The sequence below is a fragment of the Canis lupus genome, chromosome 3 (genome assembly GCF_011100685.1).
Source record: "Canis lupus familiaris isolate Mischka breed German Shepherd chromosome 3, alternate assembly UU_Cfam_GSD_1.0, whole genome shotgun sequence".
NCBI classification, from domain to species: domain Eukaryota; kingdom Metazoa; phylum Chordata; class Mammalia; order Carnivora; family Canidae; genus Canis; species Canis lupus.
The window spans coordinates 45,558,759-45,578,504 of NC_049224.1; the positions used below are offsets into that span (position 1 = coordinate 45,558,759).

At 38.5% G+C, this 19,746-nt stretch overlaps 1 long non-coding RNA gene across 3 annotated transcripts in view; it reads right to left on the reverse strand.

Moving 5' to 3' along the window:
* Positions 1-19,746, reverse strand: part of LOC102155852 — a 123,677-nt gene that overhangs the window by 83,055 nt on the left and 20,876 nt on the right. For all 3 annotated transcript variants that reach the window (XR_005357010.1, XR_005357011.1, XR_005357012.1), the window contains exon 2: positions 8,993-9,112. This is a non-coding gene — a long non-coding RNA (uncharacterized LOC102155852). The remainder of the gene's footprint in view (positions 1-8,992; positions 9,113-19,746) is intronic.

Below are 19,746 nucleotides of genomic sequence, written 5' to 3' on the forward strand. Positions count from 1 at the left end.
CTGACATATAGCATGTGTTAGCAGAAGGGACTGCCTACAAGCTTTTTGCCAAGCACAGCCAACAGTTGTTCCTGTCTTCTGCACAACTCTGGCTTTGGGAGGGATTTTCCTTTTGTGCGCCCAGCACCACCCCAAAGCATGACTGATTATTTTGGAAAGTCACCTAGCTGCATTGAATATGTTAAACTGCCCCTAAAGAAAGCTCCCAAATTAACTCAAATTATCTGTTCAGGTTTGACGCTGGATATGTCCTAGAAATGTGCCATCTCTTCATTCCGACGCCTTCTCCTTGGATATATGGGCAGAAGGAGCTGTTTATATATTCTCTGCTACTCTCAAATCGGACCCAAAACTGTCCCTCTGAATGGGAGGTGATTGTAATCGTATAGCCTACATCATTGAAGGCAGCCCGGAGTCTTCTATTGCCTATTTCCTCAAACAGCTGTGGGTGGAACTTAACATTTTCTTAGGGTCAAATGTTCCCTTGTCAGTGGGGAAATTTTCCTGCTCTAAATGAAATGTTACAAAATACATTTCCCCCCACAAAGCTCTGGACTTGGAGCTGTTTTATTTATCTGACCGTTCTGAGGACTGTAAAACATGCTGTTTCACATTGTAACATAAGCCTTTTTTTTTTTTTAAGTGTGCCCTGAGTATTTGCAATTGTTATCAGGCCCAGATGTATCTGAGTGTCAGCATGAAGCTCTGCTAGCTGGCTCAGATATACAGAATGTAATTAGCTCAAAGCCCTCTGTGCTAAGTTTGTAGTAGAAGCAGCGCCTGAGAATAACCATTTGGTCCTCTCTCCCCTCCTTCCCCACCCTCCCCCATGGTGGCAAAGGTTAGAATCTATTGCTCATGATGCTGAAATCCTGAAAAGAGCAAAATCATGTTCTGATGGAGATTTTTTTAAAACCAGAGAGAGCCAATGGCAAAAGTTAGCTAGGGAAAAGAGGCAAGATTAATCGAAGCCAAGGCTGAAGTGTATGGGTGGAGAGAGCCTGAGAGGTTAAAGGTGGTCCTCACTGAGTTTTAAGACTGGGTGCTTGAAATCTCACATCCTATAGTTTTGTTTTTTCCTCCATTCCATTTTCCCCTTGTAGACTTTCAACTTTTAAAAATGTATCCAAGAAGGGACATTTGCATTTTCTAGGCATTGCTTGCCAACCTATGCTCCATCCTGTGGCTTGTTCTAGAAAAAGCAAATCTGGTATGATGGCCCTAGAGTGACCTGAGCTGCATTCTAGAATTTTCTTTCTTTCTTTCTTTCTTTTTTTTTTTTTTTAGATTTTGTTTATTTATTAGAGAGAGACAGGCAGAGACACAGGCAGAGGGAGAAGCAAGCTCCATGCTGGGAACAGGACATGGGACTCAATCCTGGGTCTCCAGGATCACACCCTGGGCTGAAGGCGGCGCTAAACCGCTAAGCCACCCGGGCTGCCCCTGAGCTGCATTCTAAAGAAAACTGATCTGTATATTAGTTCCTGAAAAAAGAAAAAAAAAAAAAAAAAAGAGCAAAACCAAACAAAAATAGGTGGGTCATTTACCCGATGCAGTACACATTGGTGAAGGCAACGTGATTCCTTCCTGACCCTTGGAGGAAATCAGTTTATGCCCTGAAGCATGAAATTTGATTGTAATTATTTTAGCTTGCTCGGCTACATATGTTATTGATGATCTTTCCTAAAAATCACCAGCCTTTTAGAAATCCTGCCACAGTACTTGACTCAATGACCTGTAAGGTATACATAATAGAAAATAAACCATGCAGGGTTTCTCTATTGATTGTTCCATAGAAACTCTCTCTTCCTAAAGAGCCAAGCACCAGTGTTATTACAATGGCTGTGTGGAAAACAAGATCATATTTACAATTGCCTATGTATTTATAAAAGGTGCAAAGTCCACATGAGTTAACCAACTGCCTAGAAATCTTATGTATCTTAGAAAATCTAAAGTTCAATAGACATTTTGCCATTATCTTATAAAAAAGCTGTGTTATAGGGTTTTAAAAAAATTTGGGGGGGGGATGTTAGGGTTTTTTCCTGCAAATAGAGTGAAGTGACAACCTGAGACAACTGTCCAGATGACAGAGGTCTCTGAGCATGCTGTTGAGAATACATATTGACATGAAGATCCCATGCAGTCATTTATATTTATTAAAGTTTTTAAATAGCTTTCCAATTCTTCACTTTGCCTTCCTGCTCAACAAGTGAGTAAAAAGACGCTAGATAGGTAAATAAATAATCAATAAATTAATCAGATCAGCCAGGTAATATAAGATTATAACTTCCTGAATTCCAAATTGGAGGCTTGTGGCATTTATGGGTTGGGTTGCAGACCTTCTTTCCTTTCCCAGATGCTTTTCTCATCTTAAGAAAATCAAAGACTTTTCCTGGAAAGCAGAGAAAGTTCTTTTTCATGATACAGGAAATACATGCCAGTATCAATACACTTTCTGTTATTTTGCTCTTTGGAGAAGGCTGCCATCCAGTCTGAGCAAGAAAACTTAATTGAAGCAGAATTAAATCTTGACTACATCTTGAATCTCCATCCAAATGCCCTGCTAGACCAAGTTTTACCCAGAATTTTGAATGGCTTCAGGTACATGTCCCTCCCTCATGTCTTTAATTCTTTATGCTCTGCTTCCAAATAATTAATGCAAACCTACTATGTGCTTTGTGTTTGATCACAACCCTATGATCAGAAATGACCATGGAGTCCCGTGGAACTTCGACCTTACCAAGTAAGAGGAATATTACAGAAATGAATAATACAATTAATTCTTGATTAGCCCTGCAATAAGTATGAAGAGGGAACAATGAATAGTGTGAAAGCCCAGAGAAACAGGACCTCAGATGGTGGCTGGGAGGGAGGAAGGGAAGGGTTCCCTGAGGAAGGATGCTGAAATGAGACTTGAAGCTCCAATAGGAACTAAATAGTCAGGCAGGAGATGAAACACATTTCACATGAAGAAACATCTCTCTTTCTCAGTGGAATGCACTTGACTGCTTGGAGGTCTGAACTCTTCATTTAGAGCAAAAGTTGATGTCAGCACATTCAGGACGAGGTATGTATAAGAAACCTGTTCCGTGAGTTGCCACAGGGACAGTTCTAATCTCAGGGCATCTCTGAGACTCTTTTAAACTCCACTCTGATTTTTCTTCAGACTTTGCTCCCATGGCCCCTGATTTGGCTCTAGTGAGGCATCAAAAAGCCTCTTGTGCAAAGGCAGTGGTACCCTGAAGTGAAATTCAAACCAGCCTAATTTCAGGGAGAAAGAGGTTAAGACATAAAGAGCAGAAGAAAGACTTTACAAGACATCAGAATATTCGAGAAGAGGACAAAAGAGAAATGGCAGATAATGAAAGAAAGAGGAAATCTCATCTTCTCTAAAGATGATTCCTATATTGTTTATAAGATAAAGAGGCACCCAGATGCTTCTAGGAGCACCAGCAGGTAAATAACAGAGAGGAAATGGGAGAAAAAGCACGTCTTTATATGTGAAGATGCTCTACTTTTTTCCCTCCCTCATCGTCCCCACCTGGTTAGATTTTGCAGGCTCTCTCACACCTCCTTTTATGAGATAATTTCCCCCTGAAGCCTTAGTTCTGCAAAGTCAACATGGCTTATGAAAATCAAGTTGTAGTCTGTATATTTAATACATCATCTCTAAGGATAATCATTCTGGAATCTGAACTTGTTTCTGTTATCTAGCTCCGCTTGACAATGATTTATGAACCAGAAAACAAGACAGCTTCATTTTCATAAAGCAAACGGAACCTTCTGGACCAGGAGGAGCTGTGAAACTCGTTTTGACTAGTAAACTGAAACAAACATGACATAAAAGTCAATACAATCGCACCACTGGGCTCTCATTTTACAGAGTAACTTTTTCCCCCAATCCAGCAGGATGACAGTTGAAATGTTGCATTATCCAATAGCAATTTTTATCTTACTAATTACCAGCCTGGTGTGATCAGGAAGGGCGCTGAGAAATGGAAATAAGCACATGACAATCATCTCCTAGAAATGTCAGTCTCACTCAGAGAGTGAGAGTGAAAAAAAAACTGCTTTAAAGGAAGTATTTTACAGTTTCTATTAAAAACCCTTTGATGTCTTTAACTTAAAGGGATGGTGATATTATGTGCCTGATGAGGACATAACTTACCAATAGTAAATGTTACTCATAATGAGAATTTCAAAATAATTTAATGATGCACGTGAACTACACTAAACATTTGAAGATGGTCTTTTGCCTATATACATACATAACATATGCATAATTATAGTAATAAACTCTTTGCTTATTCACACGGGAGGGAGGGTCATTTATTAGAGTAGTTGAGAGAACAAAGCATCAGAGTTCATACCTGAGGGTAACCACTTATTTGGGGCAAGTCTTTACATTCACTGGGTATCATTTTTCTCCTCTGTTAGAAGGAGATAATTAATAACAGTATGAACCTTACAGAGTTGTTGAGAGAGGATAAAATGACTCATTTTGCTTTGTGTGCCTTCTTTCATTGTTCTTGTTGGGCTGTTCAGCAAGCATTATGGAGTATCTGCCACCTTCTCCCAGTCTCTTTTGGAAAATAAAACAAAGGTAAAAAACTATTCAAATGGTATCCACTAGTTTGAAATGCAAGAATATGATTTATCAATATCTTCTAAAACTAGGCAACAATGGTGACTTTAAAGTTACATCATGAACACATCTGGGGAAAATGAGATGATGGTGCCTTAAGTGCCTGATTTAGTCTTTGAAAATTGTCTTAAAAGGAGACAGGAACATAAAACAATGGGCATTTTAATGGACTGCATTTGGCTAACTTCGATGTCTGAATAATTGATTTGAAATCATAATCTTCATACATACTGCTAACTATCAAGGGTATATAAAAAGTATTAGATAGAACATATAAGATCTCATAGAGTTCTCATGTATATTAAATAATCTCTGTCTAGCTTTGATTTAAGTCTGATATACTACAGAAAAACATTTCTTTGTGAAGTAAAATGCACAATTTAGAGGGGTTCCTACTTTTGCCTACATCAGAGACTACTCTGTGGTTGCGTCAGAGGTATTTTTAAAAGTGTAAAGTGATAGAAAGGAACAGAGATGTGTCTTTGGAGTCATCTCCACCTTTTATCTATCGTTACTTTTTTATCTATTGTGTTTTTTTTTATTTTGAAAGATATATTCAAAACATGGATACATTATACATGTTCATTTTATTTAAAAGAAAAAACCTTACACCTACCTTCTAAGGTAACCAGTGCATTAATCTCTTGACCCCTCCCATCGCATTCCCATTCCTTAACCCACCTGCTCATCATACCACTCTCCAGAATTCTGGGTTAATAATTCTCTCCTTTTTTTTTTAGGATTATTTTTCACTTTCATATGGATTTCTAATCAGTATGAGATTTAGATTTGCTTTTGAAAATTTTTATGGAAATGGAATCATCTGTGTGTATCTTTCATCATCTCGTGCTTTTGTTTAACATTAAGTTTTTGTGATTCACTGTTGGCTATACAGGTTTCCCAGCCTATAGTTTCCATTGTATAAACATGCCATCAATTTTTTTTTCTTCTATTGTTGGTGGACATTCAGATTATTTCCAATTTTAGACTATGTTGAACAATGTTGAGCACATTTCTAAGAATTCCTGCAGGTGTACATCCAGAAGCCAGATTACTATGTTGGAAGGTACATACATTGCCAAGTAACCTGATCATGTCAAACTATTGTCCAAGATGATCACATCGATTTATTCTCCATTCAGCAGTGGACAGAACTCCCATTGCCCTACATCCTCACTAAGTCAAAATAACGAAAATATTCATTGAAACACAATTCAATTTTGGGACAAATCATCAAGGTGATATTTTGATTTTACCCTTAGTTGTTTCAGGATCTCATAAATATAGTAACATTGAACTGACATGTTCTTAGCTAATTAACTCAACATTGGTGTTTTCCGTAAAGCACTAAAAACTGGGTGGCTCAGTGGTTGAGCATCTGCCTTGGGCTCAGGTCATGATCCTGGGGTCTGGGATTGAGTCCTGCATCAGGCTCCTTCCAGGGAGCCTGCTTCTCCCTTTGTTTGTGTCTCTGCCTCTCTCTCTCTCTCTTTCTCTGTCTCTCATGAATAAATCAATAAAATCTTAAAAAAAAAAAAAAAACAGAGTCAAGATGACCATCCAGGATTGTGTCCAAAACTATCTGACCAGTTGAAATGCTATACAGACTCTGGAATCTCAAAGTTGAAGGTGAGGAGATAAATTATACCATGAGATAAGGACTGATAAGGACACCACTTTTTCTCCATGTATGCCTTATTTGGATATAGAGGGGGAGGAGGAATCCAACAACTCTTGCTCAGGTGGCATGTCAAAGAAGAGTTATATTTTGCTTAGGGAAGACCAGCCAGGTGCTTCTAAATTTCCTTTTAGCTCTACATATTACAATATTGTCTTTGGATGCCAATGCAACAGTGTGGAAAAATTACATGGCTGTTTAGATACATGAATGTCCATAAATCCTCAGTCAATGATTTTGACTAATTACTCTGGCATTTTACACAGAAAGACTTCATCAAAAAATATTTTCTCAATGGGATCAAATGTTGGAAACTTGGTAAATTTACAGGCTTAAATAAGTCTAATTCTTAATGATTTCTAGCAATAAATAGACTAAATGATTTTATAACTAATGATGTGACTGATGAGGAACCGTTGCCTATCGACAGGTATTAAAAATGTATTTATGTTAACTAGATTGTGTGAATGGTAGCGTTTTCAGAAGACAGTTTCTCTGTACATCAAATTAATGGTTTTCCTTCAGATGAAGAGACATAAAGTACTCAAAAAAGGTTAGGTTAGGTTCTCATGTGATGACCAGATCCCACTGAAAAATACACGATTTAATCATTTCCTTTCTAAGAAAAATCAGCCGTAGTTACTATATAATTAATCCATCAGAAGCAATTATTGTATTGACTATAAAATAGACAAAAATATGAGTTTGACCCTGCCCTGTCTCCTTGTTCAGGTGGGAAGAGAGATGGCCTAAAGTATGAATCATCATTTTCTCACCTAAATTAGGCAAATGCAGTGGGGATACAGAATTTAGGAGGGCATTGTTAAGCAAACTGAAACAAAGCTACGAAATCAACAAAATTTAACCTGACAGTTGCACTTTGTGAACTGCATCTTGAAATATTTGCACAACCAAGAAATAGAAAGACCATGTGTGGAGATGGAGATAAAGATATACATTCTTCTTATGTTATTTTCAAAATACAATCCATCCAAATAATTCAAATAATTTGCCAATAGACAGTGTGGATTGCCTAGTGGTGTCTATTTGTCATTATATAGTGCTATTGCCTTGAGTGGATCTGTATAGTCTGCTTTAATGTGGAAGCACATATGCAAGTTAATGAAGAAAAGCATGAAATGAATTAATCTCAGATTGAGAGATGCCATGACTCCTCTTAGGGCAGCTCCTGATGTGTTTGTTGCTTGCAAGTAACCTGTTTTGATGGCTATTGACAACTGGGAACAGAAATCCCAATGCAAGATGGAGGAAATTATAAATGCATTTACTCACTCCTCCAACCAACGCTTATTGACTATCTCCTATATACTAGACCCCATTCTAGGTGCAGTGATTTTGACTAAAAAGAAAACACTCCCTAGACCCTTTGATTTCTCACTGAGTTAGTGGTGGTGGTGGGAGTTAGCACATATATCCAATAACTAGTTGAATACACATCTGGGGCAATGTATAGCCAATAACATAATATTGATAGTGTCTACGTGTGGCTCATATTTTGTTCTGATTCTAGTACCAAAATGAACATTATTTTTTTTACTTTAATCTTCTTTTAAGTCACAAATGAGGGGATCCCTGGCTCAGCAGTTTAGCGCCTGCCTTTGGCCCAGAGCATAATCCTGGAGTCCCGCGTCGGACTCCCGGCATGGAGCCTGCTTCTCCCTCCTCCTGTGTCTCTGCCTCTCTCTCTCTCTCTCTTTCTCTCTATCATAAATAAATAAATAAATAAATAAATAAATAAATAAATAAATAAATCTTTAAGTCGCAAACGATTTGAATTTTACAGAATATGGTAAAATTCCCTTGATGTTGTGTGTGTGTGTGTGTGTGTGTGTGTGTCTCCTCATTTTTGGTAGAGATATAATGCTATTGCTGACAATAATTTAATGTTTTTTTAAGATTTTATTTATTTATTCACAAGAGACAGCGAGAGAGAGAGGCAGAGACATAGGCAGAGGGAAAAGTGGGCTACCTCTGAAGAGCCCGATGCGGGACTTGCTCCCAGGACCCTGAGATCATGACCTGAACCAAAGGCAGCTGCTCAACCACTGAGTCAGCCAGGTGCCCCACTAACTAAAAGTTTTTGATCCAGGTCACATAACGTCAAGAATATGAAGATATATGTTCCTACGAAGATATATGTTCTGTTTAAAAAGGACACATAAGCGGAGTTTATAATTCTATTATACTTACAAAGCAACACCTGTTTATTTTTGAAATTTAAAACATGTATAAAACTCTCACATTGTTGGGTCTCTGGGTTTACACCAGCATCGCAGATCAACATTCGTAAGCCTATGTGCTTATCACTTAAAGGGGGAAAAACCCTCACAGGATTTCTGTACTTTGAAATAAATGTTGGCCCTTTTGAAATGCACCATGAACCACAGGATGTATTGTCATTTATGACAGCTCACAAAAAAAAAAAAAAAAAAAAGAAAGAAAGAAAGAAAAAGAAAGAAAGAAAGAAAGAAAAGAAAGAAAGAAAGAAAAGAAAGAAAGAAAGAAAGAAAAGAAAGAAAGAAAGAAAGAAAGAAAGAAAGAAAGAAAGAAAGAAAGAAAGAAAGAAAGAAAGAAAGAAAGAAAGAAAAGAAAGGATATGTGTCCGGGCAGGAAAAATTTCAAAGGCATCCGACGTAGGCCTTGCCTACCTGGAACGTGCTTCCAGAATTTCACTTCTGGCCAGTGATGCCCTTCGCTGCACATGGACTCCACAGACGTCTGGGCCAGAAGAGCCAAAGGGAAGGAACTCCTCCCGGCGAACCGCACAACTGAAGTGAGCGGGCAACAAGATTAGCCCCAGAAAGCCATTCATTATGTGTTTTCAATATCCTCTAAAAGGGTTGCCCACCCCTAACTACATATTTATACATATTTACTTGATAATCAATAAAGGAAAATGGCTGCATTATTTTGATTAAAATATCAACTCAGCGTGTGACTATAAAATCACGTTGAAGAAACCAGAAAAGCAGGAGAGAGGAGTTCATGGTCCCCTCCAGCCTATGATATATGATATTTTCAGGCCGTGAGGAGAGCAGACACATTAAGAAAATAGTGCTAATGATATTAAAGTACTTTACAAGGCTTGTTACTAAGAGCTGACAAACCTGTCAAGTGTATAATGTAGGAGGCTATCGTAACGTTCTCAGAAAACCATACCTCTACCCCATTTCACTGCAATCTCCTAATAATGGAGCTGCTATAAATTCTAGCCAGCAATGGGACAGAGCCATGGCTTCTCACCCCAATGTGAGGACATGATAAATATAAAAGAAAATGGCTGTCACTCTTGGCGCCTCCACCTTATTACAAAGTCTTAATCTTACTGGCCTCAGCACCTTTTATCACCGCCTTGTTATGAGCTGATGGCTTTTTTATTTGCTGGGAGATGGAGGATGTGTCATTTGATGTCCTTTTATGTAGCCACTGCTCTGTCCTCTCATGAAACACACACACACACACACACACACACACACATTTTATATGTTTATTACAGTAACCGATTAAATGCGAGACTCATGCTGTTGGCTCAGGTACCATGTGTGCCTGGGATTTCACGGAGTCTGGATTTAAATACATCATTAGAAGTATTTCTGTGAATGGGACCCAAATAGGAAATTAATTTCTCTCCGCACTGGAGATACATAGAGCGTTTGCAGTATCCGTGACTGTTTATTCTCGCTATTATTGGTACCGGGGATTGGTCATTCTCGGCTCCAAGGTCAGCCGGAAATCCTAGCTCTCGCCTTAAACATCCAGCTCTGAGGAAGGAGGCCCTTGTAAACACCGTGGAGCTCAGACTGGCTCAGGTTCAATCAGCTTGATCCTTAAGAGGAGATAAATTGCAATTATCTAAATATTAGTCTAAAAATCTCACAGCTCACTTCCCATCTTCTTCATTTATGGCAAATGAAGAGTCTGAACTTCGCCTGAAACACTGACCCTGCCAGAACCTTTATCCACCGGAACTGCTGCAAAGTGCTGGCATCAGGTACTTAACAGAACCTGACATTGATGGGCTGGTTTCAAGCTGTGGCTGGAGACTCCATCACTAGATCTTATCTTCAATTTGTGTCCATAAAACGCGATGGCCCTGAGTGTCTACGCACAGAGAGCTTTATCCTGTCTGTTGTGCCTGCCAGCTGAAAATCAGACTCCCGTGTTGGGAAATTGCCAATTTCATGCAGGGGTGGGACTTGCTTGGTGTCTGTCTGCGTTGGAGCGGGTGCTCAGCATATGTTTCTCTTCACCCAAGGCTTCTGCATTCCAGAGTCAAAGGCCAAGGGTCCCCCGGAGATTTATTTCTCTATATCTTGTAGGAAATGGCGAAGTTGGTTGTTCCAGTCACTGAGCCTATGTATCTCCCATCTCAGAGGCAGCGTCTGCTGGAAGCTGGCAAAACTGGTTTACAAATAAAAATGCAGTTCCATGGCCAAGGCCTCTGTTCACTATGTTCCATCAAATAACCAATTTGACTAAGTTTTTGACATAATGGATTTTTCGTTTTGCTAAAGAGACATAACTGATAGCTGGTACCTTGAGCATTGTAGAGGTGAAATTCACATTCTCTCCTTATTTATTGCATCATGAGAAATTGATTTCACGGGAGCCCATTTTGTTCTGGTATCTAGTGTGGGGCCATGAGAAGAGATGGAAAATACTTTATGTTTTTTTCTTCAAAAAGGAAAGTGTTGGAGTACTTCTGTTTCCTGGATGCATTTGCCATGTGAGAGCTAAAATCTCCTTGAGCTTCCTTAGCACCCTGACTTTTCACTTGTAATTCTGCATTTATGCTTGAAATGCAGCTTTGGCGTGAGTGCACACCACCACTGGCCCTTCCTGTGATTGTCCCTGAAATAAGCCATTCGTGATTTGCCACTACAGGACCTGATGAAAAACCTAATACGTTGGAAAAGGCAAATTGCATGTCTAGAAATTTATTTTAAAGAGAAATAACTCGAGATGCCTGGGTAGCTCAGTGGTTGAGCATCTGCCTTTGGCTCAGGGTGTGATCCTGGGGTCTTGGGATTGAGTCCTGCATCGGGCTCCCTGCAGGGAGCCTGCTTCTCCTCTGCCTATGTCTCTGCCTCTCTCATGAATAAAAAAAAAAAAATCTTAAAAAGAAAGAAAGAAAGAAAGAAAGAAAGAAAGAGAAAGAAAGAGAAAGAGAAGAAAGAAAGAAAGAAAGAAAGAAAGAAAGAAAGAAAGAAGAAAGAAAGAAAGAAAGAAAGAAAGAAAGAAAGAAAGAAAGAAAGAAAGAAAGAAAGAAAGAAAGAAAGAACCCTCCCTGTATAAGGGTTGGCAGTCCCCCTCACAATCCTCCTCTTGCTCCTCTTCTTCCTTCTCTCCCCAAGTACAAAAAGTAACACACAGTGAAATCCACACATGCACAGTGATGAGAAAAAGCAGTCTGTTTTGAGGAACCCAGAGATTCTTGGCCCCTCAAAATAAGTGAGCAGATTAACCAGTCTATAATTTAACAGTATCTCCTCTCATTGACTTTCACTGTGCATCCCTCAGCCTGCTTGGAACAGATGATGAGGAGTACACTCTTCATGCTAGTAATAAGAGCATTCCTTCATGTCTGAACCGCATGTTACAATTTACAAAACTTTTGCCAGTATATTTCTTTCATGTCATGCTCTGGTATAAGATAGGGTAAATCTAACTATATGCATTCATCTGACAAGGAGGAATCAATGCCAGGGTAGCCAGGTAACACCCAGGATTCCCAGTTAAATTTCCAGTTCAAACAAACAATGAATACTTTTTAGTATATTGTAGACCAAATATCTCATGGAACATTTTTCAACTTAAAAAATTATTATTTTTTATCTGAAATTCAAGGTTAACTGGACATCCTGAATTTTTTGCTTACTAAGTAAATAAGCCCTGATGGAAGGTCAAAGAAGAATTTTCCAGTCGTGCAAGTAATAAATGGCAAGAGTTGCTAAACTCGACATTATAAAAATTGCCAACTATACGATTTACATATATTATCTCATTAATCCTGACAGTAGGAAATTATTCTCCCCATTTTCCAGACAAGAAAACTGAGACACCCAGGGAGTAAGTAGCTTGCTCAAGGTCAAAAAGCTGGCAGAGTAAGGAGGGCTATAGATCCAGACCGACGCTTCTAAGCCCCCTAATGTCTTCACCACTCTACCATGTTCAGGGAGCTGGGATGCTGGCTCTGCCTTGCTGAGTCTCATTCGATTGCATGTTTCAGGCAACTGCTTTGTGGCTTGCAGGCCAGACACTGGAGACTCCATAAAGATACTGGAAGATTGTCATCCACAGGTGTCCACTGTGCCCCGGAGTGCCAGCTTCCCTTTGGAGAACCATTTAGATGAGATTTTGCACTAAGGGCATCTTCACTAAACTGCTTTTGCTCTGTGCTGAGAAAGTCAACATCACCAAGTGGAGTCTGACTTGCATCAAATGAGATCTAAGGCACAGATATATATATATGATATATTTTATACATATATAAATATAAAATATATATCAAATATATAAAATATATATTTTTATATAAAGGAGATTACATTGCCTAAAGATGCTGTATATATGTATATATATACATATATATACATATAGGAATATATATATATATATATTCCTCCAAATAGAGAAAAAGGTGAGAGAAAAAAATATTTGAGAAGGAAGAAAATGTGTTGCAATTTTTACATCTGTTCCACATCTGCATGCAAAGGTGGACCTTAGAGCTTTTATTTTTTTCCTTCTGAGCTTTAGATCCTGTTCTCTATAAATTGCCAACAATACACGTTATAGGATCTCTGGATGCCCAGACAACGTGGACACATGAATCATACCATTACTTAGCTCTCCTGTGCTTTTATTTATCTGTCAATAAGTCAGTGAGTGTTTGGTGCCTCAGTTGTGGTTTTAGAGGGTCTGGCATGCTTCCCGACACTTAGCAAACCACCAATGCATTTTCTTTTTCTACTTCCTATGTAGCTCCCTTTCAAAAATGTCACTGCCTTGATTCACTTGCTGCTTCCTCTCATGTTCCAATGACATTTGGGAAACAATTTTCCTGGTAGAACTGACTTCCCATATTCCCCACCACTACATGGGACTGTGAGTCAAGATGCAAATTAGCATCCCCCTTGGAATCTCCACCCGAGGAAAGTGTAAGATGCACTAATTACTTTGTTGTGACTGCTTTGTAATCACACGTGGTCATGCATTAGCAAAGTGAGAGAGCACTGACAACAATGCTAAGTGGTACGCGTTATGGCTATTTTCGTGAAGGAGGATCACTCTCTTTCCCAATACTGTGTGCAGTAGAAGTGAAAGCAATTTCTTCTTTGAATTTGAAAGGAAAACCCACTGTAAATATGCAGAGCTGGTGAAACATTTTTAAAATTTCACAAGTCCCATTTTGTTTCCAACCCCACCCTCTCAAGGTTACAATTCAGCCCTCAGGCTGAAATCAGGACACAGGAGGAAATGGCATCAGAGAAGTGAAAGACAAGCCAGGCAAGGGGGGAAAAGATGGGAAAGAAGTTGGAAAAAGAGGATATCAGACATGGATTTTTTTTTAAGATTTTATGTATTTTTTCACGAGAGACACAGAGAGAGGCAGAGACATAGGCAGAGGGAGAAGTGCTCCACAGGGAGCCCCATGCAGGGTTTGATTCCAGGACCCCAGGATCACGCCCTGAGCCAAAGGTAGATGCTCAACCACTGAGCCACCCAGGCATCCCCAGATATGGATTTCTTAATCTTCTTCTTCTAAGTTTTAGCCCAAAGAGGGCATTTAGAACCTGGTAAGGGGTCAGTTCAGAGCCTTCACACATGCTACATGGGGGGGCTGCCCTGTCACAATAAATCTGGGGTGGCAGCAGAGTTAGAGAAGAAGACATCGTTTACTTTTCCCAAGCTTCACTTCAGTTAACCTGGAATGGGTCCAGTTTAGAGAAGCGCCCATGTGCACCCTAGATAGGTAACTGGATGAGGGACAGTCAACCTGCCATGGGGCACACAGGGACCAGGAGGCAACATGACTCCAAAGCAGAGGCCGTCAGATGCACAGCTCAGACCCAGGGACATGTGAGCCATTTGACTGTGACTCTAGAGGAGGCAGTGGGAGATGCCATGAGGCTGATTCAGGAGCACTGGTGGGCCCCAGTGAGGCTGAACAAGGAAGATCATCAATGCAAATAGATACAGGGTGCAGCCAAAGGATGTGGCCTTCACACCAGGTGTCACCTATCCTGGAAGCCACTCAGAGCAGCAACCTCACCCTTGGTGGGAGAAGCCAGGGATTCTTTGTGGACTCAGAGACCCCATCTTTCCTTGAGGCTTGAGAATAAAGTATTCATACAACAATTCAGAGAAAAGAAAGGAAGGCAGGGGAGTCCCTGCCTAACCAGACATTCTATCTAAAGAAGATTACAAAAAATAAATAAATAAATAAATAAAAATAAAGAAGATTACATTGTCTAAAGATGCTGTCCAAATTAAACTGTTAAATTGAGATGACTAGATTGTTCTCTTCCATGAAGCAAAGGAGCAAGGAACCATGAGAAAGATCATTAGAGAGAGAGAGAGAGAGAGAGAGAGAGAGATTACATGGGAGTAATTGTGAGTAATTGTGAGTAATTGTGTGATTGTTTTACACATGCTTACATAATATATAAATGTGAGTCTCAAAGATGTTTAATTCTTTATGAGCCAAGAGTTGACCTACTCAAGGAACACTGGAGAGGCTTGGGCTTGGAGACCACGAGGAGCCTCACACATATTTCCATCTGTAAACAATGTTGTGATCATGGATAGGGGATGTTTGGCTTAAAGGTACTCTGAGTTGGTCTCATATCTGGGGCTGTGCTCATTGGGAACCTCTCTTATATAAATATTTAGCCCCGTGTTCCTCACGACTTTTCAAGGGACATATTACAAGGGACAAAATATCCCAGTTCAATGTAGACTAAAGAGAAGGGGAACATGTTGTCCTGCAGAACCCAGAAATGGGCAGGGAGATTTGAGGAGGATTTTCCAGCCTTTATCTCTGCCCTTCTCAGTTCATTCTCATGACCCATCTTTCTCATATGGACTCTTGGCAGTTCTAGGCTAATGCCTCCCTGGCCTTGTACTTTATCCACTAGCTATGTCTTAAAAATGTATTTGCATAAACACCCTTGTACTAGTTCCCCATTGCTGCTATTACAAATTACCACCACCTAAGTGGCTTTAAACAATAGAAAATTATTATCTTACCGTTCTGGAAGTTATAAATCTGAATTGGGTCTTCTTGGGGGGCACCAAATGCAAGGTGACTCAACAAGGGTTGGCAGAGTTGAGTTGAGTGGAGAATCCTTTTTTTTTTTTTTTTTTTTTTAAAGCCTATTCTAGCTAGTAGAAATCATGGTTCTTCCTCTTTACTCCCTGAGCCAGCAATGCTGGGATGAGTTCCCATAAATTATCCCTCTGACCTCTCTGCCTCTCTCTTCCACATTTAAGTACCCTGGTGATTGTACTGAGACCATGCAGATAATCCAAGGTATTCTATTTTAAGGTCAGCTAACTTGCATTCTTAATTCTATCTGGCACCTTAATTGCCCTTTGCTATGTAACATCTTGTATACATAGGCTCTATTATCAAGATGTGATCGTATTTGGGAGACCATAGTTTTGCCTACCACCCTTGAGCCAGTTGTTTTGGCAAGAGAAGTCAGGTGCTCTGATTGGCTCAGCTTGGATCGGAGTTTATATTCCTCTGGCCAGGGAAGTAGTTTATCTTACCAGCAGCATCTTCTGGAATCACACAATTAGGACAGAGAAACAAAGAATAAGGTGATTCTTTTAAAGAAAAAGAGACGGAACAGTGGCTATACCTTTCCTATACTTCTGATATTTGAATCTTAGAACAATTGCAAACCGCATCAAGGAACTGATACCTCCAAAGGGAGCGAAGGTACAAAGCAACTGAATGTCCCCAGAAGGTCCCAGTAAATCAGATTACAGATCAAAAAGAAGAATTTGTTTTAATACCTTGGAGACTTTGATCGGTCAGCCCTCTGAATATGTTATCTAAAGTCTATATTCTATTACCTCTTTATAGTCATGTCTCCAAAATAGCAACTGTCAAATTGTGCGTCTTAATATGAGGGAAAGACTTGTGAATGGAGGCTGAGAAGTGGATGTCCTTCAGTGTGCATGGGTTAGAAGCAGAATGATTGGGGCGTTCTGCAAACCACACAACCTCCAAATTCTGAAAATGCCCTCCAAGGAGATGCTGTTCCTTTGTGTGAGACTTAAGGCCCCAGAGGCTGATACTACCATGTGACCCTGAGGTATTCCTGAGTGGTGCCGTCAGGAACAGAAGATTGAGCCCAACCTAGCTGGGAGTTGGCTTGAAGAAGATCCCTTGAGGAAAAGGGTAGTTAGGCAATTGCGCTACAAATAGAAGTATTCAGTATTTCATAGCAGAGAAAATTATTTCAGAGCATGGCGTTCAATAGAGGAAGAGCAATCCGAGTGTTACAGTAGGCACAAATTAAGTATGAATTTCCTGGATGACATTTTAAAAAGTATGTGACACAATTAGAAATGAAGCTGGCATTGAGAATGGCAGCATTCCTGATTGCATGTGGAAATCTAGGATTTATCCCACCCACCTGACCTATTGTACTTAATCTTTCTGTACTGGTTTCCCAAATGCTTTCTCATACATTAATTCATTTGTTTCTTACAACAATCCTCTGAGGTAAGCAGAGCAATTATTATTGTCCGTCAGTTAGAGATTTGTCATTTCAGAGTACCTTGTGCATATGGTTAGTGAGTCTTTATTTCACACTAACCAACCTTCCTTCCTTCGTTCTTCCTTCTTTCTTTCCCTCCCTTCTTGCTGAACTTTCTTGACTGTTTTCTTTCATTATGCCTTTTCAAAATCTGCTTCCTTACCAAATTATGAATAGGTAGTATCTCCAATGCCTTCCATATTTCTTAAAAAACAATTCCAATCTACCTCTTTTTAAAGATTTTATTTATTTATTCATGAGAGACACAGAGGGAGAGTGTCTCTCATGAATAATGAGAGGGAGAGAGGCAGAGAGAGAAGCAGGCTCCATGCAGGGAGCCCGAGGTGGGACTCGATCCTCGCTCCCCAGGATCATGGAAGGCAGCACTAAACCACTAAGCTACTGGGGCTACCCTCAATCTACCTTTAGTGGGAACTCAATTCATGCTCATGGAATGCAACTTCAGCAATACTCATGAGTGACTGGGGAAATGAGGAAATGTGGAAACAGGAAAGCTTAAACATATATAACCTAAGCATATTATTCAGTAGCTATAAACAATAGCTTTAACCTAAATCCAAAGAATTAAATCCATAATAATAGAAGCATACATTTGGTTAAATTAAGAAATAAAATTGATGAGACTACATCCTCATGCTAGTCTAAAAAGACACCAAGAAAATAGACAAACTACTGGCATTGTCCAACCAAGAATTTAAAAATGAGTAAATAAATAAAATAAAATAAAATATATTAAAAATTAAAAAAAACTGTAGGAATGGGGAATACTTTAAAAGAATGATATGAGAATATTCTGTACTCCTTCATGCAAAATATAGAAATCATAGAAAAATATTTTCTGGAAAAATATAGAGTATCAAGTTTCTATCAAAAAAAAAACCCTGAATACGCAAATAATCACAAAAGAAACTAAACCTTTGTTAGAGCTCTGTTCCTAAAAGTGACTCCAAACTTTGAAGATAAGTTTTATAGAAACTTTGTATAAGCATCTATGTGATAGAAAGTGTCCCAAGGCACAAAGAAAAAAAAAGGACATCTTTCTAATTCATTAGATGATGGTAGTATAATCTTGAAAATAAAATTGTATAAAATCACAAACACACATAAACACACACACAAACCCATTCATCCAAAAGAAAACAGTAGACCAAAATGTGTATTACAAACAGATGCAAATACTAGTGAATTCAATCCAGCAATGGGCTAAATGAATCATGACCAAATAGGGTAAATCTCAGAAATGTTAAGATGGTGCAGCATTGAGAAATATGTTAATATATGTCACTATATTAAACAAACGTGAAAATCAAATGTATATTTCTATAATAGTAACAATAATGATAAATAATAACTCCTATTGAGTGCTATGTACTAGACACTATTTTAAACTTTTTAACATTCATGAATCCACTTAATTTTTAAAATAACTTTGTGGAGTAGATCCTATTATTTCTCCCTCTTTTCAGATTAAAAAAATGAGGCACAGGGAAATTAAGTGGTGGAATGACACAGGATATGCAGAATTTGGACTCTCCAACTTGCTCTCTGAACCAATGTGTTATGATGCCTTTGTACAGAGAGTATTAATGATTTAACTGAAAAAATTAAGTGATGACAACAACAACACAACTTATGCTAACATAGAAAAAAAAATGCTTCTATTTGAAATATGGAATCTACCAGAAATGTATAGTCCAAATCATACTTATTTCTAGAATGTTACAATCATTCCTATCAAAGCTCACACACAAAAAAGACAGGAGAACTGACTCTCATTGCTGCTATTTAGCACTGTATTAGAGATTCTGATTAATGTATTAAAATGAGAAAGACATGAGAGATAATGCTAAAATGGAAAAAGAGAGAGGGTCATAATTTACAGACACTATCTAGGAGTTTTAAGAAAAGAATGGACATACTTATTGTGAGAATCACACAATTCAGAGGATGCTGATCAGATCCAAGATCAATATTGTAAAAGCAATATGCTTTCTTAAGACAAGAATAATCAACTGGAGACTATAATAGAAATAAAACAGGTCTTTCATAACAGTAATAAACACCATCATTTACCTAGAAATAACAGTAATTAGAAATAAGAAATGCCTGTGTGAACAAAATAATTAAATGAAAATTAACCACAAAACATAAAAGAATACATAATTAAATGGTGAGTGAAGATGTATGTTAGAAAAATTCAATATTATAACGATATAAATTTTCCTAAATATATCTATAAGTTAAAAATGATTCAAATAAAAATTGCAGTATGATAGTTAGTGGCACTTCACAAGCTGACTCCTCTATAAAGAGAGTCTAGAAAGTTTGGAAAACAAAGATGCTAAGAGAAACTTCATTAGATTATAGAACAAACTGCAAGCTTATAATAATTAAAACTCTGGTATTTGCAAAGGGACAGAAAAAATGTATGAGTGGAAAAGAAAATAGAGAAACAGGTCTTTGTGTATCTAGGAATTGATAAAATTTATATTTTAAATTAGTAGGAAAGGAAAAACATTTAAGATATGTCAAATTGGATATCAAACTTTAGGGAAAAAGTTCAAGGTAAACTACTTCACAGAAAAGAAAAACTTTGGGGCATCTGGGTG